Below are 25,121 nucleotides of genomic sequence, written 5' to 3'. Positions count from 1 at the left end.
ATTCCATCTCCGGCCAGATTTTGGAGAGAGTTAGTCAAGTCAGAGACTTAGGAGTTACTATTGACTGTGCATTGACGTTCAAGCCCCATTACAATGACGTCCTGAACAAAGCCAACAGACAGCTTGGTTTTATATTCAAAATCTCCGAAGACTTTCGTGACCCGCTGTGCCTGCGGGCATTGTATTGTTCATTGGTCCGCTCTATTTTGGAGTTCAGTGCTGTCGTTTGGTGCCCTTATCAGGCCTGCTGGATTGCAAGGTTTGAGAGTGTACAAAGGAAGTTTGTTCGTTACGCGCTACGTCATCTACCCTGGCGTGATGCATCTAACTTGCCTTCATACGGGGACCGCTGCCGCCTGCTTGGGATTGATACCCTGGAAACAAGACGACGTAATGCTCAAGCTGTCTTTGCCGCTAAGATTATTATCGGTGAAATTGACTCCCCACAACTACTTCGGCAGCTCTACTTCTACGCACCTGAGAGAGTAATGAGACAACGAAACTTCGTTCATCTTGCGACTCGTAACCGACAGTATGGGATGAATGAGCCTATCCGCGCCGTGGCTAATGCGTTTAATGATGCTTATGCTTGCTTCGATTTTAATGTACCGTTAACTGTTTTTATCAGAAGAATGTCCTGAATGTATAGATTGACTAAGCATCCTTTTAAACTTAGATTATTCATTAAGACAACCAAAAGTCAGATGAATTAAGATTATAATAAATAAATAAATAAATAAATAAATAAAGATACAGTAAGGAGAAGACTAACTGCTAGGCTTTCATCTAGGGGCATGAAGTAGTTCGCCTCCTCGTGGTGTGCTCTGGAAACGTTAATTATCGAACCCAAGGGAGAGATATTGCGGCTAAACGAACTACCGCAGAGTAGGGACGCTGTAACCCCATCCAGCTCGTCCCAGGAGGTTGAGACGCCCTGCACAAACCCTCGTTGTGCAAAGGCAGGAGTGACACCGGGTTCTTAGAGTGCTTAGCACACGCAGCTGGTAAGTGGTCACATCTGTCCTGAGCTGCCCTGGACAGTTGGCTGGCTATCACGTCTGCTCTAGAACCCAGGCGAACAACGAACAGCGAACAACAAGAGGAAGGCCCTGCACAGCTGCTCACTGTGCAGTAGCGAGTGTCACGTCGGACACAACACCTAGTGATGCGCCATAGCGCAACCGGCCCCCTCCCATGACGTGATGCTTTCGGGCGGTTCCGGGGAGGGCAAGGGCCTAGAGCACAGGGTAAGGTTTAGTGGGTCGGGAGAGCTACTTCTCCCATCCCCACACCCTGAGTTATCTTCTCAGGTGTCTGGGAGCAGATTCCCCCCTGTATAAAAAAAAGGCTTTCATCTCGTTAAGATTAAAACAATTTTTATTTCCTAGATATTTGTATGTAGACTACATATACAATGATTGACAACTTCAAATAAAACGTATGTTTTAAAATAGCATGTAAGGCAACAGCCTATTGTAAAACGGTCTACACTGATTGACGACAAATAAACGAATAAACAAATTTTGTTTTGCGTCCAACATTTTTCTATGATGATAAAAGGTTTTTTTCACGTACGTTTTCTCATGATTCAGGAGAAAAAAAACTCTTGAGCATAGAAAAAGTTCTGAGATTGCAGACTTAGAGCAGTTTTTTTTTATTCTAGAATTTGCATCAAAGGTTTACTATTACTACTGATTGATTTGAATCAGTTGGTATTCAGTTTTTAAGGGTTGAAGTGTCTAACTCAAAACGTAAACAATGACTTGGATCGTCGGTTTCTTACGAATGACAACACACCCACTCAAACTAACTAAATCATCTGACAGAACAATGTTTGATCTATGAGCTGGTTTAGTCCAAGGGGGGGGGGGGGGAGGTGGCTGTCAAATACGAACAATCGTCGCCTACCTCGCATAACTGGTTCCAAACGTAAACAAGCCATAAGAAACCTACAGCGTTTGTTTACGTTTGGAACCAGTTTCATACAAGAATGATCAGTAGGCTGATTTGACAGCACGTCCCCCTCAGGTTTAGTCAGATTCCGTGGGTGTGTGGTCATTCATGAGAAATCGACGTTCAAAGTCATAGTTTATGTTTCGAGTTATACCCTTCTGACATGTTTCCCCTGAAGTATTTCAAGCGGAAGATGAGTTAAATGATTACGGACAAATTACAACCGGGGTTATTTGTTACCGATCCTTTTCTTTCCTTTATTTAACGTCGGTCTCTGTTCCGCAATCTAGTGCCAATCACCGACGGACATCGATTGCCATCCAATGACGGCAATCGAATGTGCAGGAAGGCAGCTTCCACACCTGCGTAGGATATCGCACCCATTCATCAACACACATGGGCCGGGACCAACAGCTTTACTTCCCTTCCGAAGGAAGACGTGACCAGAGATTTTTATGCCTCAGAAAAATCCCACCGACCTCGGCTGGGATTGAACCCAGACCCATTGGGGTGAGAAAGCAGTCACGCTTACCACTACACCACCGGCGCCGGCTTGTTACCGATCCATGCGCATTGAATTTTAATGTTTCAAAATATTGACTTTGCTCCACCAAGTCTCAAATCAGTTCCTAATCATTCTCACAAATTTGATCTCTTTAGGATGCAAACTCATACTGCAATTGGCCCTTTGAAGCTTATGTGGGAATAGAAAAATTTAACATTAGGATAATTTAATTATTAATTGATTAGCAGGGTTGCTTCCACTCACTTGCTATAAAAAATCATTTGATGTTATAATAATACGTTGTACTTGCAAGTTACAAGAAGAGGTTGTAAAGTATGTGTTTGACTCATAAAATTTGTCAATATTGCTTTCAGTCCGTCACAATAAGCAATTTTACGATTCGTGAGCGCTCACTCTGAGTGAACGCTCATGAATCATAAAATCGCTAGTTGTGATGCTCTGAAAGCAAAATTTACAGGTTTGATGTGTCAAACACATACTTTACAAACTCTTCTGTAACTTACAAGTACTACATATGATTATAAAATCTAATGATTTCATAATTTCGATTAGCAGTTTTTATAGCAAGTGAGTGGAAGCAACCTTGATTAAGAAGATGATGTTCTTCTGACATGCTCCATTTAGTACTCAGCAGACAACATTGGAATAATAGGACAAACAATCCAGACTATTATGTCATAAGGGCAAGATGCAGTGTTGCCCTGAAAGCAGCCGATTACTCCTACCAGAAAGTTATCAACTTGGAAATGAATTAATAACTATTTTTTTTTTCGTGAGTTGGCCAACTGCAGTCTTAATAGGCTAGCGTCTCGGTTGGGCTCTCCATGCGATACACAATACTAACAGACGAGTCGAGCTATATGGTGCTCACTAGGTCACTGCAGCTTTTAGGCTCGTATTGTGATCAACTGTGTGTTTTAGATTACGACCATAAATCCGGAGAACCCCGAGATGGATGAACGTTAGTTTCGGGGTCATGTTAGTGTTATAGTTTTGTTAATATTGACCCTTATTCAGCCCTGTCGGCCCCTCGAACACTAGTTGTTGTTAGGACATGCGACACTGTCACTGCTACTATGTTAGAGGTATGACCCGTCAAGTTTCGAAGTGCAAAAAAACTGTTAGAACTTTTTTATAAATTAACTTTACACTCAAAGCAAACTATTTACCTTAGCATTACAAAAGCGAATTTAAAATTACTTTTTTATTTTATGCTAATATTAAAATTATTATAAAACTACAATTTACACGGCTACGTGAAATTAACTCGCTTGAACCGTTCAAATCAATGAACTGAAGAAAAACTAGAATTTTAACAAATTAAAAAAAATCATAGCGACACTTGACAAATCATCATCAAGCCCCTCATCCTTGGACAGGGAATTAATAACTAATTTTATTGACATTCAATTAAAAAGTGGTTTTGAACAAATTTGTAGAGAGCTGGGAAAATTACAAGTAATGGGGGGGGGGCTTCGATGGGCAACTTGTCCGTAAATCATTATGGTGTAGGGCTTGAACGATGAGAACAAAAAGTACTTTTTTCTTATAGTAATTCCCATTTAAACTTCAAAGAGCCAATGCAGCATCAGTTCGCCACCAATTGAGCTCAAATTTTGGGAGATTGATCAGCCTAATTTGGAGCCGATTGAGGTTGGTGGATCAAATTAAAACCATCATAATATAATAGGTACTGCATGACTTCATCCAGCAGTATTTTCAGTCTTTCAAGCTGTAGTCGATAACATCACTAGATAATTCAAACATGAACTTAAATTTGAGAACTGTTCAAATATATTTAGAAAAAAAGCATGGTCTGAAAATATGATGAGAAATAAGAAAACTGGTTTGTAAATTTTGGGATGATTGTCACACTCAATGGTTAGTATCTGAATCAAAAACCATGTTTTCCAAGATGTTTATTTAGTAGGCTCAATATCTTTGAAAGCTCTGCGGAGCCGAAGGACTAAACAAATATTACAATGGAGATCTATATCGATTTCCTATTTTTTTTTTGTTTGCGACGCATCGAATCTCGACAAATCCGCAAACAGTTTCTGCCAAGGATGCTGGGCTTCGTGTTTGCATGCGTTATCGGTCTCCTTAGGGCACGTCCGTTATCACCACCTCTTCATGCAGCACTTCTACCACTTCCTCTGTTGATTTGCTGGTGCTGTCTCACAATGCACCTACAGCCACTACACCAGGATACGAACTGCTATCCGAGTTGCAAGGAATTTTGAAGTCCTTCAAGAAACTTCACGGAATTTCAGGGAACTTTTTAAAAGTTCAGGAAACTTTCTTGAAGTGCAGAGTTTTGTTTTAAAGTTCAGCTAACTTTGTAGAAGCTCACCAAACTGCAGTGAACTCCATTGAGTTTCATCGAACTACTACGGTAACTCTTCTTCTACGCACCTGAAAAAGGTATAAGAAAACGACACTCCATACACCTCACAGCTCGTAATTGACAGTATGGGCTGAATGAGGCTATTCATACTGTCGCTAATGTGATTAATAACGCATATGCTTCGTTTGACTCTAATGTTCCTTTAACTGTTTTCACTAGAACACTGCACAGTGGTTCCCATTAGAACAAAAGTTAGCCAAAACCTCAAAATTGTTGCAAATAGGCAAAAAACAGTTGAAATAGACAGTTTTTAGCTGAACGAAGAAAACTTGACAATCAAGACGTCACAAGAAGGAGTATAGTAGAACCAAAACCAATGCACAATGGTCCGAAAACCGTATTTAGGAAGATAAAAATGTTTGCGCCCAAACCGTCAGTTTTAGGTATATGGTTTCTCAGGGAAAGTTGCTTTATATTTTTTGTTCAATCTTTTTGTATTCGTAAAATTAGGGTGGTGCATAAAATTGGTGAATTAAAAATACAAACTTTTTTATTATTTGAGATAGACCAAAGCAGTGTTCTAAACAGTTGTAGATCAATCAAATCAAAGCAACTTTGTTGCAGACACAACGCTTTTATCTCTTATGGTTCATGAGTTATGATTTTTTTAAACAAGCAGACTAGGGTGGCCACTTAAATCGGTTTTCTTTGAATATCTTTTCATGCGTTAATTTCTCGTAAAAACATTGTTCTGATTACATTTAGAACTTTTGATGACGCTTATTTTTGCTCAAGCAACTAGGTTACTATCTTTTTTGATAAGACAGTTAAAGGCTATTTTCTTCGAAAAAAATGACTCTTTTCAATTGTCAATATTTCAAAATGGAGCAAACCGATTTTCAAACATTTAATTTCATTGGAAACATCGTTTTTTCTTCTTTTTTGGTAAGCTTTTTCTGTTTAAAGCATTTAATTTAATAAAAAAAGTAATATTTTTCTACAAAAACTAGTCATAACTTTTAAAATAAAAGAGAACTTAGCAAGAATATGCGTCATAAAAAGTTCTTAAAGTGTCTTGTATAAAAATTTCACGAGAAATGGACGTTTAAAAAGATATTTCAAGAATGCCGATTGTCTAGGGGCCACCCTAACCTGCTTGTTTAAAATATCATAACTCATGAACCATAAGAGATAGATATATGGTGCGTGTGTGTATGTGTGTGCGTATTGGTGTTCATTGAAAAAGGCATTGTGAAGCTTGCTACAGTATACACCGCAGATTATATAACTTAGAAACGGATATTTTTCAACATATTTCGCAAAAAATCGCAAAACAAATTAAAGCCTATCTGAAAGATAACTTTACTAGATATCTTTTGGTTACTAAATGATAGTGGGCGGATGTGTCCGTCATATGTTTTGCTTAGTCTAAATGTGAAAAAAAAGTATATTTTTGCTAATTTTTTATTAGAAACTGTCACTTAAAACAGTGCATATACTCTTTTTTACCATCCACTTGACGTGAAATAAGCCGAGGAACATTTCATATGAAGCAACCAAAAGCAAAACAGTAACAAGAAACATAACGATTTTTTTGAAATTTTTTTGATATCGCTACACTATAACAACCATAAAAAATATGTAATCAGCAAAACTGCACAAATAATTTAATTTAAGACACTCTTAACATGTAAAAATTATTAAAAAAAAATATTGAAATAAAAAAATATCAACTTTAATTTTTGAGGTTTTGTCCAGCCAGGAACAACTGTGCACTGTCCTGATTTTGAATGTTTCATTGGTATTCTTATATTTTGTTTTATGCATTAAGACCAACATATGTTAGATGAATCATGAGCTAAATTAAGTGAAATTATTTGAAGTTCTAAGATCATGGAGAAGTTCGTAGAAGTAGGAACATTATAAAGGTTTAGGGATCTTCGTAGAAGTAAATTGTTTAATGTCAGGGAACCTCTTGATTATTCAGGGACCTTTTTTATAACTTCAGAGCACTTAAAATAGTTCAGAGAATTGCGCACAAATTCAGGAAATTTCGTGCGTCGAACTTTGCGGAAAATCAACGAGACACGTAGACGTGCAGCAAACTTTGATGAAGTTTTGTGGACTGCGTAATAATTCGAGGAACTGCGTAAAACTTCATAGAAGTACAGGGCATTTTGAAAAAGTTCAGGGAATTTCGTAGAGATAGACGACTTCAGTTTAGGGAACTTCATAGCAGTTGGTCAGAGATCTTAAAAAGCTCAATGAACTTCCTGAAGATGAAGATTTTGGACCATCGTTTTATTTCAAGGAACTTTGAAATTTGAGTTAATTTTCTAAAACTGAAGGAAATTTTGTAGATGCTCAGGTAACGTTGCATAAGGAACAGGATATATTTTCAAATAAGCTCTTTAGACAGACAGGAAGTATAAAAAGATCAGCATTGGCTAATGTTCTTCTGATCTGAATTAGCGAGTTGCTAAAAAAAAAGGATGACTTAAGAATGTGCTTAAGTTTTAGAATATCATAATGTTTCAAATGGATCCATCAACTTTCAACACGGTATTTTCCAAATTTAAACCATACACTCTGGCAAAGTTCTGCATAAAATTCTTCCGTAACATCCCTTCTAACAATGCATACCAGTTATGTTGCCGATTAATGGTTGAATTACGTTAAAAATTTGTGAACGTCTTGCAACGGTCAAATCCCCGCACTAAAGATGTTTAAAAGATGTTAGTCATGTAGTTATGTATTGAACCGGGAAAAGTAAACCAAGAATATTCTAGTTGACCGGCAAATTAATGGCTTTGGCTATTAGAAGGTTTCAAGAATTTAAGCACTGCAAATATATGCTACCTTTCCTCTAAAATAGGAATGATTTGTGCAAATGCAAATGAAATGCCGGTCAAAGTAACCAAGTTTCAACAGCCTGTATTTCGCTTACCTACACCTTCCAGAACTTCGTGCTCTGCAGTTCTAGTATTAATCGTAGCACATGAGATCAGCGCACGCCAGGATTTTTGGATGTCGCATTTGTTTATCGCTCGTATCTTATTCTCGCGTGTCTCTTTCTCGCTCGTCACATGTTGTTTTCGTTGCGACGGGAGACGGTTTGTTGAGAGTCTCGGCAGCACATTTTTGCACACACGTGGAAAATGTATCTCTGCTCTGTAGAAAAAAAGTTACAAATAAGGTGTTAAAGGATCATATTTAGCCGGGTTTGAAACCGTGTTAGGATGTTGTTTTCAAATCAAGTATTTATGCTTATAGTCAAACAGTCAAATCAATTTTAGTTAAAAAAATGATTATGACACAAATGACAAGACGATTGACGAATGAAATTAAGTTTGGCCATAGTGCCCCGTATGTATCAAATATCATAAATAGTTCAGGAAACAGAACCTAGATGCATCAAAATGGGGAAATCGATACCTTTCCGAGGACAATTAAGTTCTTTATGTGACCTGAAACATCATCCATTCGAAAGAGAATTATGTTTATGACAAACTAGCACTATCCATAGTCCTACTGTCTGAATCGTTTTACATTCATGCGTCCATCTTAACAATCAAACTCTATTCATACGAAAAATACCATGACTCAAATGAAAACCCACTTTCCGACGTCAGTTTTTCGCACCACCCAACGTATGAAAACATAAAACAGCTGGGAGACTTGCACACCAATTCAACGATTTACTAGTATAAGCGACAAACAGCTACGCATACTACAACAAAATCAGTGCAGTCTTATCAGACCAAGGAGAAGTCAGCATTGGGTGGAACTGACGAGGGGAGAAAATCGATCGATCCTGTACGCAACCCATGCAAGTGTCTCCCCAGATAAGATAGAAAGAAGTAGCAACCATAATAATAACAAACCTAGTGCGCATGACCGTAGCTCCAGATTTGCACGACATTCACACTATTTTCCTATCTTCGTACGAACGACACATAACTCAACACAAACCTAGATATCTGGATGCTGGTGTCTGGCTCTTGTACCGAGGTGCTCGCTTGCAGCTTGTAGGTCTGCGGTTCGATGACTGTGTTCGTTCTACAGACCTACCAATATCGTCCCGCGAATGAATATGGTCCAGTTTGACGACGAACTAAAACACAACATTACGATGAAATGCGACATTTGACGTAGATATCAAAATAAGCTTGACTCATTCACGAGACGAGCTGGGATGTTCAGCCAAGTCTTACAACTTTCTATCATAGAAATATAGGACCACAAAAACAATAATTGTTCAATCATATTTTATACTCGTGCATGTCTTTAATTTATTGGAAAATTTTATTACAAACTCCGACGGTTATATTGGCATGCCAATAAAATCGATTGATCAACAATCATAGTTTGTACTAACCAGCTGGTGCCAACAAAAATTGTGTTTGTATCATTATCATCATGGTCATGGAATAAAGTAACTTGGAATCGATGCACATTTCTCGTTTCTGTATTTGCGCAATGAGTATACACACTACAATATTGACCAGAGTTGATTAAATGACTGACGCCTTCTTGTACTGAGCCTCGTATCTACGAAAGGTGAAAAATGTTTTTTTTTTTTTTTTTTACTAGTTCGTTTATTTACTAGGCTCAGTCGTGTGTGACACTTTGCGGAGCCAAAATCAGTAATGTTTGATTTACATTTTAAATAGCAGTATTTCTAGGTTAGTATTGGGTACCAATTACTCGTGGCGGGCTCGAGGTTAATAGGTAACAATTTCAATTGGAAGGATCTAGGTAGGAAACTGGTTTCTGAAGCCTCCTTCAGATACTACTCTCGGACGGTTGACCAAATCCTGGCTGGGCAGGGGCAAGTAGCACAGGAACAGGAGGATAATAAGACTGGGACACAATGGCGGGAAATTGTTTGGAAAGGAGGGGATAGTCACATCAAACTCTAACATCAGACAAACAAAGGAATTCGTAGATCGCTTGCATGTAGAGAAGATCACGTGTTCCCAATACATCTCTTACTTCACGGAAGGGTTGTCTACCTCGGGCCACTAGGGTATCCAATAGTCGTGCTCTGGAGGCGTCATTACCCGGGCAATACCAAACTGCGTGATCGATGTCATCATAACCGGTTCTGCACCTACATATATTGCTGTCAACGAGGTTTATTCTATAGAGATGTGCGTCTAGCGAGTAGTGGTTGGACATAAGTCTTGACATCACTCGAATGAATCCCCGACTTACATCCAGACCTTTGAACCACGCTCTCGAAGAAACATTTGGAATAATGGAATGTAACCACCGCCCAAGAGAATTATTTGTCCAATCGTTTTGCCAACTTAAAAGAGAACTCTGACGTACTAATGGGAAAAATTCATCATGTGAAATTCTTCTATCATAAATCTCGCCTTGTTGTGCGCCCACCTTTGCGAGAGAGTCTGCCTTCTCATTGCCTGGGATTGAGCAATGTGAGGGGACCCATACAAAGGTAATCATATATGATCTTTCGACCAGCAAACTCATCTGTTCCCTTACCTTTGAAAGGAAATAAGATGAGTGCCTACCTTGTTTCATCGACCGAATAGCCTCAATCGAACTGAGACTATCCGAGAAGATGAAGTAATGGTCTGTGGGCATATCGGAAATCATCCCCAATGCGAAGTTGATTGCTGCTAGCTCAGCAACATAAACGGAACAAGGTTCCTGAAGTTTCCGAAAGGCGGTTGAGTATTCATTGAAGACGCCGAAGCCAGTGGATCCATCAATGCGTGATCCATCAGTGAAAAATCTTCTATTGCAATTGACTTGTTGGTACTTTTCAGCAAAAATGCGGGGAATTGAGATAGGTCGAAGTTGATCTGGAACTCCTTGAATAGCCTGTTTCATGGAGAGATCATAGCCAATGGGGGAACTGTAGTTAGTAAAGCATACACGAGAGGGGTTATAGCAAGGAAGGCTAATATCCGATGACATATAATTAAGATAGATTCGCACGAATCTAGACTGGATGCTCAATTCGAGCATTTCTTCGAAGTTTTCAATCACAAGGTTGTTACTGACACTACATTTAATCAATATTCTTAATGAGAGCTCCCAGAAACGGTTCTGCAGGGGTTTTACGCCCGCTAGTACCTCTAGGCTCATATTGTGTGTTGAATGCATACAGCCAAGGGCAATACGTAAACAACGATATTGAATGCGTTCCATTTTAATTAGGTGGGTTTTTCTTGCCGAGAGGAAGCAAAAAGAGCCATACTCAAGAACTGAAAGAATAGTCGTTTTATATAGTTTAATGAGGTCTTCCGGGTGAGCACCCCACCATGTCCCGGAAATTGATCGTAGAAAGTTGATCCTTTGTTGACACTTTTGTTTCAAATACGTAATGTGGGTACCCCAAGTGCATTTTGAATCAAACCAGACTCCAAGGTATTTGAAGGTTAAAGATTGGGTAATGTCTCTACCCAAAAGATTTAGACGCAGTTGGGCTGGAAACCGCTTCCTTGTAAACACTACCAATTCAGTTTTTTGCGGTGAAAACTCGATCCCTAAATTTCTTGCCCAGAGAGACAGATTATTTAGGGAATTTTGCAATGGTCTTTGCAAGATTTCTGCACGTGGACCTCTCGTGGAAACCACGGCATCGTCTGCAAGCTGTCTAAGCGTGCATAGATTATCTAAGCAGTTATCAATATCTTTGACATAGAAATTATAAAGCAAGGGACTTAAACATGAACCTTGGGGTAAGCCCATGTAGCTAATTCTAGAAGTTGTCAGTTGACCTAGTTTGAAGGTCATTTGTTTTTCTGACAGCAAATTATACAAGAAATTATTCAAAATACCGGGTAATCCACTACTGTGCAAATTGTCTGACAGTATGTCTATGGAAACCGAATCAAATGCGCCCTTAATATCCAAAAAGACTGAAGCCAATTGCTCCTTGTGCGCAAAGGCCAGTTGAATATCAGATGAAAGCATGGGTGAAAAATGTTGACTGCGGTTCAAAACTAATAATTGCTCTCTTATTAGGCATTGATTTCGATAGTCCTGATGCAGTTCGAATGTTTCGATCTTACTCGTCAACTAAGTGGGATTGAAGAGAAATAATAAAATACAAGTTTTTTTTTTCAACGATGTAAAGAACAATCAACTCTAAAAACGATGATGTAAATGTAGTCAAAAAATATCTCAGTAGGATAGTTTTCGAGATAAAGCTAAGAACTGAAATTTCACTTTATAAAAATATGCTAACTGAAATACAAATAATACGACTGTAATAAAGCTATAATAATTATTTTAACGCCAAATTAAAGGTGACCAAATTTTATTTCGATCGTTCTAACACCATTTTTTAGTGAGATTAGTGGTACAACCACTACAAACATTTTTATTTACATTGCTTAAAAGCTTAGCAGAAGAAAACATTTTCTAGGAAAAATGCAAAATATTAAAAAAAAATAAACAAACAACTATTAATTGAAAACAATAGCACTAATCTCACTAACAATTGATGTTAAAATATTCTAACTAATTTGGCGTTAAAATAATTGATATAGCTTTATTACAACCTGAGATATTTGTATTTGAGTAATCAAACTTTTTTAAAGTGAAATTTATTTTTTTAGCTGTATATCGAAAACTATTCTTCTGAAAATGTTTTTAGGAAAAATATAATGAAAGTTTCAATTAGGAATTGAAAAACATTGATTGTATTTGTTTTTTTTATGGTTTCTATGGTTTGTAGACAGAGGGCGCAATATGTTTTTATATTTTCCTTGAAAATTTAGGCTACAGATAGAGAGTAGGTTTTCTAGAGAAACTAGTAGAAAATATAATTCCAAGCAACTTTGCTAAATACATCAAGTTGCCATGACTTCAGTTTACCGAGATAATTGAGGGAGTTTGACAGTTGCACCTTAAAACAGTTTTTTTTTTTAACTTTCAAGTCATGGAAACTTGATGTCTTCAACCAAGTTGCTTGAAATTATATGTTCTACAGCTTTGTCAAGAAGACCTACTCTCTATCTGTTGGAAGTTAGTTTTTTGAAGCAAAGTTGCACCTTAAGAAAAACCTAAGATGCATATTCCAAAAGATGCGGAAGACATTTTTATAATATCTTCTCAACACACTTTAACGCCAAAATGTACGCATTCACGAGAAATCAATTAAGTTCATAAATTTTTACTTTTAAATCATTATGCAATTGTGCGATTTCAAGGCTATTATGGCATTTTGGATAGTCAAGGCCATTTTGGAAATCCTGGGTAATTTGGAGATTTATGGATCATTTTTGACGTTTCAAAATTCTTATTTTTTACCATCCAAACTTTGACATGACTACTGAAACCATAAGAAAGGGGACCTAATATCCTTGCCAAGAAGATAAAAATATCAGAAATCCGTGAAAATAGTGAAAATGTGATGTTGGTTTGGCGCTCCAAAAGGTAATAAAGGTAACTAACCTAAGCTACTTTAACTATTTGTTTTGTATTATTTCTGCGTGAAGTCAACGATTTACATACATAGTTGAAGATGCTAATTTCAAATAACAGAATAAAGTGGTAATTTTTATACGATAGATGAGGAGGAGATGAAAGTATAGAATTGATAGTTCCGTTTAAGGTACGGCAGTGTGAAAATTGTATATAGAGAGTAGAAAGCGAGCAAGGGCAACTTTGATGAAGGTACAAATCGGTTTGATCATCTCTCTTTACCAAACTCTCCCGTTGGAGAGGGATGGTGAGGGGTATCTCCCTCTGCCACCACTGGAAAAAAGAGATGTAAGGCATTTTAAGCCGGTCAATGTCATTCTTATCTTGAGTTTCAGGCAGTTTTCTCTGGCGTTTTAAAGCCTGTTTTGATTATTCACAATGTTTTCCATTCACTGCCAACCTTATAATGTGTTATCATTGTTGTGGATGGACCATTTGTAGAAAATGACTCAAGGAACATTTGTCTAGCACATTTCAAGGCTGCTAGTGAGTATTTGATACAATAATAGTGACTTTAGTGACTTTAGTGACTTTAGTGACTTTAGTGACTTTAGTGACTGAAATAATGAAAATAGTGAGCGAATAGTGACTTTAAAACAATGAAAAAGTGACCAATATTTTCATTTATTGAACGAAAAGTTATAAAAGGTATGGTTGCAATTTTTCGATGATTGTGTAAATTAGAAATACTCAGAGGGAGAGAATGTTTTGAGCCAAATGAACTGTCAAACTCTGAGCCAATCGAACATTCCCTTTAGAATTTTCCGAGAATTTATTATTCTTACTACATTAAATTTTATGTTTCGTGTGCCGAATTCTGCTGCCGAATTGTATTTTGTTTTCTCCGCTCATCTCTTCCTCTGAGTATTTCTAGTGTAAATAATATGATCTCACAACCCATCAAGAGCATTTTTCAAGCATCTTTAAAATAAAACAAATGGTCGAAGGATCCCATAAGCATGTTTTCGAAAAATCAATATTAAATGAATATTAATACAAGGCAGATGCTGAGAGGTAGAAAATCACGATCTCTAATACAAACAAAGTAAGAAAGCCTGGAATAATTTTCGATATGTAAGAATGCGGAAAAACATATAAAATATTCCATGATCTTGGATGTAGATTTTTTTTTTGTGAAAAATAAAATTTTATGATCTTAGAAAAAAAACTCAACATTCTGGTACATGTTACCGGGTTTCAAAATATGTTTAAAATTCAGGACTTAGAAAGAAATTCCTAAACTTTCAAAATGACAAAGAAAAAGTTAAAGTTAAAAAACAGAGTTTTTAATTCAAAACCTCGACAAATGGGTGTTACCTCAAAATAGGCAATAGAAAAAAAAATCTATTATTTTCAAAGAACTGCATTCTGGCCACTCTGTTAAAGATTTTAAATACATGTTTATTCCAGCTTTTTCGCAGTTGATAAACCTATTTATCTGTTATGGATACCAAAATTAGTCAAGTGGAATTAAATTGAAGAAAATCTTTTTTGCTGTTTTGTATACAAACATATTGCGCCCTATGTTTACAAACCATGGAAACAAAAAAAAACAAATACAATCAATATTTTTCAATACAAAATCCCATTTTTTTAAACATCTTTATATTTTTCCTAAACAGTATTTTTAATTAGCTTTCATTTGATATTTCAATCTTTGAAATTAGCCAAATGGTTCAAAAGTTATGAGTTGAACTTGAAAAAATCGATTTGTTTGGTTCACTTTAATAAAAAAATACGGGTCTAATATTTTGCGATAAGGAACAAAACTATATTTTTTTAAGAAATTCTGAGAACCTCTATATCGTTTTGCTATGGAATGGCTGTATATACATAAATATATATAAATTCAGAAAAATCATCGTTCAAAATACCGTTAGCTGGATTTATAGGGACTCATGTAAGCATTGCAGAAAAAATATAGTGAGAGTAAGAGCGTGTGCAGCAAACCTCACTCTCATTTTATCCCCCTTCGCTCACAAGCTCTGAAGCTCAGTGTAATGATTTGGCAGAAAGCATTCTACTCCTCAGACAAATGCAACGCTCGGCTCATTTCAAACTCGCGAGTGCGGCTCCATCAAGCCTGGTTTAAATAGGTTTCATGAAAACAAAGTAAAATTAGTTCTAGTTCAGTTTATGTGTATTTGTCCAATGCATACAATTTGGTTAGAATTAAATGTTGACGCAGGCTTCAATGTACAAACGCGCTTCTGGTAGTAGGATCCAGGAACTTTATGTGCAGCATGAATTTGCTTACTTAAAGTTCCATGATCTATAACCTTTAAACGTGTTGATCGACGTGTTGATTGATTTCAATCGGGAAAAGATTCTTGAAACCTACGTCCAAATTTACTTTCAACCAGACTTCATTTTTTTTCAAAATTGTTCATCATTTTAAGCAAGAACTCATTCCTAGTTGAACACTCAGTCGGTTAACAACGTCCCGGTCTCAGTCACGCGGCATCTAGTTTTTTTCGGTGTTTTTTTTCCGCCCGAGCGGTTTTTTCACCCCCCCATTGGGTGCCCCAAGTGACCAGTGTGCAACAGAGGAAGTGGAATTCCATGGGCCGAGCCCCTTGGAGTTGCCATCCAGCTTTAGTTCACCCCGGTAATCCATCCGGTCGTCAAGCCATCATCGTGCCGACCCACCAACACCAATCATCACCACCAGCAGCAGCAAACGGACCATCTAGCTGCAACGGCTGATAGGTTGTTTACAACCGGCATAAGTATTAGACAATACATTTTGCAAGTCCATTGCCTCCCTATTGTAGTTTAATTTTGCCTCGTGGCGCGTGACTCTGTCTCTCACCCCTGGTAGGGGAGTATGGGTCATAGTGAGACAACTTTTTGCAAGTAGATATAAGTTTTTTTTTTTTTTTTTTTTTTGTTTCGATTTTTTTTTTCTTTTTGATTTGTTCGTACGTCGGGCAAAAAATTTAATTACTAGTAATTAAAATTAATTAATTAGTGAAGGTTTTAATTTTTTTTTTTCCTTCTTAAGTGGTTGCGCACCGCTTTTGCGCAACACTTATGGCATCTTCCGATGCCTACGTTACGCGAACCAGATACTATGATCCGTCTTCGAAAGGACCATGGGTTGTCTTTTTTCGGCCCAAAAATAAACCTTTGAAAACTCTCGACATAACGAGAGATTTGCTGCGTAAGTATCCGGGAATCTTGGTACACAAAGAAAGATTCAACAAACTGCGTGTAGAAGCACCGACTTATGATGTGGCAAACAAAATTGCTGATCACGAGTTGTTTAGTGTTGAGTACAACATCTACATCCCTTCTCGAGATGTGGAGATAGAAGGCGTGGTCTCCGACGCGAGTCTGACTGTCGAGGACTTGAAACATGCCTCGGGAACTTTTAAAAACTCGACATTCGCTACCGCGCTAGTGAAGATACTGGATGTAAGGCAACTGCATTCAGCATCTTTGCTAGACGGTAAAAAAGTTTATCAACATTCAGACTCGTTCCGGGTGACTTTCGCAGGTTCAGTTCTCCCAAACTTTGTTAAAATTGATGGTGCTTTTTTTCCGGTGCGGTTGTTTGTACAGAGGGTATATAATTGTACCAACTGCAAAAGGCTGGGACACTCGGCCAGCCATTGCGGCAACAAAACTCGTTGTGGCAAATGTGGTGAAAACCACAAAGAGGATTCTTGCCACAAAGAATCAGTAAAATGCGCTTACTGTGGCGAGAATCCTCACCCCTTGCAGGAGTGCCGGATGTACAAACAGCACTCCGATAAAGTGCAGCGTTCAATCTCTGGACGCTCCAAGCAGACATATGCTCAAATGTTGAAGGCTGCATCAGCCGTCCAAGATGCCAACCAATTTTCGGTTTTGTCAGTTGAAGAATCGGACTCTGACTCATCCGATGAAGGTGATTCTACGGTGGTACACGCACCTTCAAAAATAGACGGTTCCTCAAAAAGAAAATGCCCCTCCCCGAAAGTGCGCCGTAAGAAAACTAAAGTCACCTCCAGACGATTGCCAAATTCCCAGGGTAATGGGGATGAAAAAACAAAACCGAAGGCTCCTGTTGATCCAATCCCTGGATGCAGCAAAAATTTTCCGCCATTGCCCAACAAAGATAAAAAAAATAAAAAAGCTGCTCCTCAAACTTCTCAAAAGAAATCCAAGTCCGAACGAGGTTTGCTAGCTTTTTCGGACATTGTGGAATTCATATTAAACATGTTCAACATACAAGACCCTCTAAGAAGCTTAGTTTCTGCCTTGCTTCCAACGTTAGAATCATATCTTAAGCAATTGACTGTTTCATGGCCCCTCCTTGCATCAATCATATCTTTCGATGGATAATTCGTCGAACGAGGTTGAAGATATGATCACTGTGCTACAGTGGAACTGCCGTAGTCTAGTGCCTAAACTAGACTCGTTCAAATTTTTACTTCACAATTCTGATTGTGATATATTTGCTCTCTGTGAAACATGGCTTTCTTCCGATAAAGAACTCAACTTCCACGATTTTAACATTATTCGCCTGGATAGAGACGATTCTTATGGAGGAGTACTTTTAGGGATCAAAAAGTGCTACCCTTTCTACAAAATTTCCCTTCCTGCTCTATCAGGCGTCGAAATCGTCGCTTGCCAAATAAATGTGAAGAACAAAGACCTTTGCATAGCTTCAGTTTATGTTCCACCAAGAACCTCCATTAGCCGTAGTCAACTCTGGAATCTAGTTTCGATTCTTCCATCCCCAGTATTAATTCTGGGTGATATGAACTCCCATGGTACTGGGTGGGGCGATCTATATGACGACAATAGAGCGGCTATTTTTTACGATTTATGTGACGATTTCAATTTGACTATTTTGAACACTGGTGAAGCGACACGTATAGCAAAACCTCCGGCTCGAGAAAGCCGACTCGACCTATCTTTGTGTTCAAGATCGCTATCATTGGATTGTCAGTGGAAGGTTATCAATGATCCCCATGGTAGCGATCATTTGCCAATCATCATTTCAATAAAGTGTGGCCCTCACTCTGCAGAACCATCTCGGGTTCCATTTGATCTTACAAGGAACATCGACTGGCAGAAATATGCAACGGCGGTGACAATCGGTGTCGAATCAATAGATGCGCTTCCACCATTGGAAGAATATCGATTCCTAGCCGATTTGATTTACAAAAGCTCACTGGAAGCACAAAAAAGAAAAGTTCCAAGTGCACCCTTTAAAAGGAGACCAGCCACACCTGGTTGGGACGAAGAATGCACAAAATTGTATGTAGAAAAATCTGATGCTTTCAAAGCTTTTCGTAGACACAAAACCTCCACTTACTTCGAGGAATATTCAAAGCTTGAGACAAAGCTGAAACAATTAATCAAAGCAAAAAAACGCGGTTATTGGCGCAATTTCGTCGAGGGACTCTCACGAGAAACCTCAATGAACACCTTGTGGAGGGTGGCTCGCAACATGCGTAACCGCTCATCTTTCAATGAGAGTGAAGAATACTCCAACCGATGGATATTCGATTTCGCTAAAAAGGTCTGTCCGGACTCAGTTCCAGCACAAAATATTCTTCGAGAAGCGTCTCCTAGCGGCGGCTCTCTGGATAGACCATTCACAATGCTGGATTTCTCTATGGCTCTTCTTTCATCGAACAACTCCTCACCGGGAAGCGATATGATTAAATTCAATCTTCTGAAAAATCTCCCAGATATCGCTAAAAGACGCTTGCTAGATTTATTCAATTCCTTGCTAGAAAACAACATTGTACCGCCTGAATGGAGACAGGTCAAAGTAATAGCCATTAAAAAACCTGGCAAATCAGCGTCTGACCATAACTCATACCGTCCGATTGCTATGCTTTCGTGCATTAGGAAATTGTTGGAGAAAATGATCCTTCGGAGACTCGATCACTGGGTCGAATCAAATAACTTGCTATCAAATACACAGTTTGGGTTCCGCAAGAGCAAAGGAACAAACGATTGTCTAGCGCTGCTTTCCACAGATATTCAACTGGCCTTTGCGCACAAGGAGCAATTGGCTTCAGTATTCTTGGACATTAAGGGGGCTTTTGATTCAGTTTCCATTGAAATTCTGTCAGACAATCTGCACAGATGTGGACTTTCTGGAATTTTAAATAATTTCTTGTACAATTTGTTGTCAGAAAAGCAAATGAACTTTTCTCTTGGACAACTGACAACTTCCAGAATTAGTTACATGGGCCTGCCCCAAGGCTCATGTCTCAGCCCTCTTCTTTATAACTTTTATGTCAAAGATATCGACAACTGTTTGGCAGAACAATGCACGCTAAGACAACTTGCAGATGACGGTGTGGTTTCCGTAAGAGGTCCACATGCCGTGGACTTGCAAGGACCATTGCAAAATTCCTTAGATAACTTGTCTTCTTGGGCTATGAATCTAGGGATCGAATTCTCGCCGCAGAAAACTGAACTGGTAGTGTTTACTCGAAAGCGGTACCCAGCCCAAATGCAGCTTAATCTTTTGGGCAGAAACATTACCCAATCATTGTCTTTCAAGTACCTTGGGGTCTGGTTTGATTCAAAGTGCACTTGGAATGCCCATATTACGTATTTGAAGCAAAAATGTCAGCAGAGGATCAACTTTCTCCGTTCAATTTGCGGCACATGGTGGGGTGCTCATCCGGGAGACCTCATAACGCTTTATAAAACAACTATTCTCTCTGTTCTAGAGTACGGCTCTTTCTGCTTTCTCTCGGCAAGAAAAAGTCACCTAATAAAATTGGAACGAATTCAATATCGTTGTCTGCGTATTGCTCTAGGCTGTATGCACTCAACGCATAACATGAGTCTCGAGGTTCTGGCAGGAGTAACACCCCTCCAGAACCGTTTCTGGGAGCTCTCTCTCAGAATACTAATCAAATGCGGAGTGACGAACACACTTATAATTGCTAATTTTGAAGAAATTCTTGGGTTGAACACACAATCTCGATTTATGAGAATCTACCACCACTACATATCGTCGGATATGTGTCTTCCTTGTTATACTCCAGACCGTGTTCACTTCACCAATCGCAGTTCCTCAATTGAATATGATCTGACCATGAAACAAGCAACTCATGGGATTCCCGATCAACTTCGACCTATTATTATCCCACGTATTTTTACTGAAAAGTACCAACAAGTCAATTGCATGAAAAGATATTTTACAGACGGGTCCCGTCTCAATGGATCCACTGGCTTCGGTGTCTTCAATGAAAACTCTAGCGCCTTCCGCAAACTTCAGGAACCTTGTTCCGTTTTTGTTGCTGAGCTGGCAGCAATCAACTTCGCATTGGGGATGATTTCCAATATGCCCACAGACCATTACTTCATCTTCTCGGATAGTCTCAGTTCGATTGAGGCTATTCGGGCGATGAGACAAGGTAGGCACTCATCTTATTTCCTTTCAAAGGTAAGGGAGCAGATGTGTGTGCTGGTCGAAAGATCATATATGATTACCTTTGTATGGGTCCCCTCACATTGCTCAATCCCAGGCAATGAGAAGGCGGACTCTCTCGCAAAGGTGGGCGCGCAGGAAGGCGAATTGTATGACAGGCAAATTTCACACGATGAATTTTACCATTTAGTGCGTCAGAGTACCTTTTCGAGTTGGCAAACCGATTGGGACACTGGAAATCTTGGACGGTGGTTACATTCAATTATTCCTAATGTTTCTTCGAGAGCGTGGTTTAAAGGCTTGGGCTTAAGTCGTGACTTCATTCGCGTGATGAGTAGACTTATGTCCAACCACTACTCGCTAGATGCTCATCTCAATAGAATAAACCTCGTGGACAGCAACATCTGTCGGTGTGGAAACGGTTACGATGACATCGAACACGCAGTTTGGCAATGTACGGATAATGACGCCGCCAGAGAGCGACTTTTGAATACCCTCGAGGCCCAAGGAAGACAACCCTATGTTCCTATCAGAGACGTGTTGGCAACCCGTGATCTCTGCTATATGCAGTCCGTTTATGTTTTTCTTCAAATGTCTAGTATAAGAATTTAATTCCTTTTGTCTTTTGTCACTCTTTATTAGTTTTTGTTTGTCTTGTCCCCCCGTCTCGATGAGTCTCATCGTCGCCCAATGGTCACCCACCATAGCCGGTCGAACTCCGGACGAAGCTAGAACAGCACTACCGTTCATACTGGCGACAACGCTCTGATGAGACAACGAAACCCTACCCCAAGCTCCTCCCCTGATCCTATCCTTCGAAAATGTACCCTTCTAACCTCGAGTAAGCCGCGAGTAATCGGCCCAACTCCTACTAGACATAGAATTAAGTGAATTTTGTTACACACAGTGAACAATGAATTATCGGCTCCGTAAAGCTAACGCGATTGAGCCTCCCAAATAAACGAACTAGTTAAAAAAAAAAAAAGCAAGAACTCCTATTCGAATAGACTGAATTCTGAATTTAATCGCAGAACAAGCAATGTGATGACAATTTATTATTTATTTACATCAATAGCCCCAATGACGATTAAGTGAGTATTCCATTTCTACACGAAACGAAAATTCATTGTTTTATTCATGCGTACCACCTATACATTTTTGACAAAACACAGCCTTATACCTTCCATAAGACAGACCACATAGGTCCTATAAGAATGCATAAACGGTATGTATGACCATTTGTACATTTCATTTGACACATGATCTTCATTAACTTTTTGCAAGGCGTCTGCTTATTAGTTGACTTATACATTTGATGAATAAGCAGCAATAGAAATTTGCCAAAAGGTAAGAGGATTTCTACCCGTGTAGGAAGTCCAAAAGAATTCTGATGAGAATTCCAAAAAAATTGTGAGGAGAAACTCCAGGTGAATTTAAAGGATAATAAAAAATATTCCACGGGGATTGGGAGGAGTAATCTGAGGAGAATTTCAAGGAATTTAAGAAGGAATTCCGCACAATTTCTGATGAGCATTCAAACAAAATTCTTAAGAAAATTCAAATTGAATTGCTGAGAATAATTTCAAACGAGTTCTGAGAAAAATCCCGAAGGAATTCCGAAAAGAGGTCCAAGGACATTTAAAAAAAGTGCTAAAAATTGTGAAGATAGTTTCAAGGAAATACTCAGAGTAATTCTAAAGGAATTTTGAAAGACTACATACTAGGAAGGAACTACTAGGAGAAATCTAAACAACTCAACAAATTCCAAAGTAATTGGGATTTTTAATTTTGAAAAATATATTGCTTTTTATACATCAAAGAGCTTCGTTTTCTGAGCACAACAATATTTTTTTGAACCCATAGATTATTATCTCGATTTTTAAATCAAAATGAAAAACAACATAATAACTTCGCTTTTTGACACAAAGCCAAGGAATACCCCTTAATGTGTGCCGAGAGATTAGGCGTGCCGAACGTATCGAAGTGTGCTAATTACTATGTCATGGGATATGAGTTTGGCAAGCCTGAAAGTAATATGACTTTTTAAATTGTGTTTACATTTTCAATTTTTCTGATCTTTCTTGGCAAGTATTCAGCTTCATTCTCACAAGAGCAGGACATAGAGTATGATCGTACTTGCCACATAATATATTACGTAGCGCTTACGGGGGAAACGGCCATCTCTATCGTTCCGAATAGTTACATAGGGGGTAGTCACGCTTTGCCTTGCGTAACAAAGAAAACAAAAATGGAAATAACGATTTTATGTTTATTTTTTATGTTAAGTTTGAAAATACAGGTAAACAAAATTCATCACTAAATCTTGCTTGCAAAATAGATGTGCTTTAATTTAATTTTAAATAATTTTGTAATTTTCACATTTCTTATAAAAAATGCAGAGGATGTAAGACATCCACACTTACATTTGATATTCATGCCATTTATTTTATGTATTGTTATGAGTTTTTTTTTCAAGAGGAGGCGACCCCGGCGTAGTGGTTAACATCCATACCTCTTACGCCAAAGTCACGAGTTCAAATCTCACCCCCGGACAAGTCACAAATGACCCAAAAGTGTTAAAGAAACTATAATTTAAAAAAAAATCAATTTTGCTAGAAGTCGAGTCAATTTTTGAAAATTTTAGTAAATGGAATTCCAATATGAGTCAGACTCAACGGTCGTGTGGAAAAATTCATTGTTCACTACAACAGGTTGTTGTATGAAGTACCATTAAAGTTCGCGTAAAGAAGTATATAAAGATGCTGTAAGAAATTCATACTGACATATTTTGTACATGCAATTTTTTGCATTAAGTTTTATTTATTTATTAAATAATATGGTAATATGGTACCATTAACATCTTGCCCGAAAGAAAAGTTTGAAATTTATTCACTTACCAAGCTCTCGTGAACGATTGCGCTTGAGTCTGCCTACACAATTATTCCGTAGATTACGATGACGTCTTCTTTAATTGAATATAAGTTTCAACATTGCAAGCTAAGCCTTTGCACGTCTGATCACTCAGAACAATATTATATAATCTGTACTGTATGCAGGTTGATCACAAACACCGTATGCATAATCAAATCATTACTTTACACTTCGATTTATTTATTCACACACTATTTCATGGTCACTCCAATTTTTTCTGAACAGTTTCAACTATCACTTTACTTATTTTTCAAACAAAATTGATGATCAAAGTTAACAATTCGGTATATTTTTTATCTGGTTCTTTATTTTAATTACTTTTGCACACTTTTTCAAACAACAAAACATACAACATATTTTGCGTTTCAAGTTCAGCACTAGCTTATGATGCAAATTATGTTTGGTTTTGAAAACCATACATTTCAGCTTTACTCTAGGAATAGTTTAAAAATAATTAATTCCACTTAGATATTAACTGTGGTCCAGTACGAAGTTCTACAAACAAATCGAACCATCGATGTTATTGAATTGAAAAACTAAAAATGGGTTACCAATGGATTCCTTCCAACAAAAATTGATCACACACATTGTCTGCCCACTGCAACCCGGATGGACCGCTCCGAACGACGTAATTTCAACGCGACGTTAACACATTTTACAATTTTACACAGCAAATACTGGTTAAACTTACGTGAAATTCGATGAATTCTTTCTAGAATTTCGAATTCGCAAGAATTTTCTGTTTTCAATTTGCAACGACGCAACAGAAACCAAAATTTTTGTCGATTTTTTCCACTTTATGTTCTACACAACAGACTACATCCGCACAATCTAGTTTAATATGTATACAGAAAATTGTCTTTGTGTTGATTGCCTATATACGTATATGTTCTTCTTGTATCAACAGTCACTAACTGTGTCTGTATTGATGGATGGTGCTGGCGCGGGCACGTTGAAGCACTGCGAATACTGCTATGCTCCAAACCTCATCGAAAATAAACACGAAAATGGTACAAACAATATACCTAATATCAAAAAAAGTACGAATGTAAATAACTTGAAATGCATCAATAGTTCTAATCTACGTCTTTGAAAGGATGTATTGAACATGTTGCTTGTAAATTGGATCGATAGGTACTTAGTCCATATTTCAAACACGTAACCATGTGCTAGAGCATTAAAACATTGTATGTATAACTTCATAATCCTTGGCATTTAGCTGTTTTCAAACAAAAAATAATCCAATCCAATTCATGAATCAGTAATCAGCCGTGTCCAGGCGGATGATGTCTTCTTCATTTCCATTGAAGAAAATTTGTATTTTCATTTCGTTTACATTTCCCACCCATACACAAAGCAACACCCACTTTGCCACTAACACTTCGCATGCAGAGAAACATATGATCGAAGGCTCCAGTTGTTGTTATCGCCGTCTTACTTGCACTCATGGCAACGGGAATTAGCAGAGATTTTGTATTTGTTGGTATTGCCTTCTCGGTTTTAGTACA

The 25,121-nt window shown here is 38.1% G+C and overlaps 1 protein-coding gene across 1 annotated transcript in view; it reads right to left on the bottom strand.

Annotated features, from left to right (window-relative positions):
* Ypel (Yippee-like) overlaps positions 1 to 23,910 on the bottom strand; it is a 258,675-nt gene extending 234,765 nt beyond the window's left edge. Inside the window, exon 1 of the mRNA XM_065218371.1 lies at positions 23,580 to 23,910. The gene's annotated coding sequence lies outside the window, so the exon portion shown is untranslated. The remainder of the gene's footprint in view (positions 1 to 23,579) is intronic.
* Between the last annotated feature and the right edge of the window lie 1,211 nt (positions 23,911 to 25,121).

The sequence above is a fragment of the Ochlerotatus camptorhynchus genome, unplaced genomic scaffold (assembly GCF_037179485.1).
Source record: "Ochlerotatus camptorhynchus isolate MF236.1 unplaced genomic scaffold, CSIRO-AGI_Acam_v1.1 ptg000085l, whole genome shotgun sequence".
NCBI lineage: Eukaryota > Metazoa > Arthropoda > Insecta > Diptera > Culicidae > Ochlerotatus > Ochlerotatus camptorhynchus.
Note: the sequence above shows the minus strand (reverse complement) of the source record. Positions and strands in the feature narration are given on the sequence as shown.